Here is a 1,527-nt window from a genome sequence, read left to right as displayed (position 1 = left end):
TAGCGCACAAATCAAACTGCAAGGCAATTTCTCTAGGCGCTAAACGTGCAGACGGTATTTGCCAGACTTCACGTACACTACAGTTCTAACAATGACCAGGTATAGCGACGTAATTACGCGGTGATCAAACGACAAGGTGTGAAGAAATATGGTGATAATGGTCTTAGAATTCAAGTCCTTCCCTCTGTGCTCCGTGGTCTACTCTCACTATATACAGATATATCGATATGTACAGCCTAATCTCAGGTGACTCGGTCTGTGGACATAACGGTACATTGACTCAAGATGGAAAACTATTAGGGCTGTCATTTCTACATTTAATAAAATATTTAGACAGTAAATATTCACAGCTGGAGTCGCGTTTGTTGGCGCAAGCAGTTGACACCAGCCTAGCTACTTTCGTTATGGAAATGAGCGCTGATATCGACGTCAGCGCTTTATGTGCCAAGTGCACGAGTCATTGTTGCTTCTAGGTGTAGATGGCGGGTGTGTTGTCGTCTTCATTAACGTTTTGCATCAAACGAAAGCTGGACGTCCACGTAGTTGGCCGAAGCAATGTGATTGTTTGGACGCCAAGTTTACACATTGGCAGAAACAAATGTGTTTCATCTTCGTCACTTCATCACAGTACCGAGATCAAACAAGCTGAAAACAAACCTGTCAACCATCCAAGGACTCTCTGTGTACAACATTGCTTAACTTTGACTGATTAGTGACCTGGGGTATATGCACAAGACGACACCCCAACAGGCTGTTCTTGTCTCCCAGGGTGGGCACACAAAATATTGATTGCAGAAGACCTTGATCTTAGAATTTTCAGTCTTTCTCCAGAACACACACACACACACACACACACACACACACACACACACACACACACACACACACACACACACACACACACACACACGTGCACGCACGCGCTCGCGCACACACACACACACACACATACATCTGTGAGGCTTGTCGGCTGTGGTTGCGCTGGTATGTCCAAACATTTGAAATGAACACTTACTATCGTTTATATATAGAGAGAGAATACTAAATGGTGTCCCGTATAATACCTTATTCATTCGTTAAATATTCATTTATTACCCATCCAACATTAGCACAAAAATATATCAGAATTCAACTTACAGAACGAGTGCATTACGCCGTCATAACAGGGGTCAAGGGTATGAATACATTTCATAAATGATTGTCAACAATAGTCTGTTTAATTTGATTTTTTTAAATGAACAAGGGCTTATGAAAAAGGGTTCAAATAACTTCAACCAACATATCATTTATTTTGTATAAATGCTATTACACGCAACCGTTACTTTGGCCATATTGCCTAGTGCAAATAGTCCCGTTAGCATGCAATGCGTAATAACATTGTAGATTTAATGCATCTTCATTTTGCAGATGGCGACGTCTCAGAAACTGCAAGAATATTTTCTCACATGCACCATATGTACAGAAGTATTTGACAATCCATGCACCCTTGTCTGTTATCACACATTCTGTCGGAAATGTGTCGTCAAC

The sequence above is a fragment of the Haliotis rubra genome, unplaced genomic scaffold (assembly GCF_003918875.1).
Source record: "Haliotis rubra isolate DU_JTF1 unplaced genomic scaffold, ASM391887v1 Scf733, whole genome shotgun sequence".
NCBI classification, from domain to species: Eukaryota; Metazoa; Mollusca; class Gastropoda; order Lepetellida; family Haliotidae; genus Haliotis; species Haliotis rubra.
Note: the sequence above shows the minus strand (reverse complement) of the source record.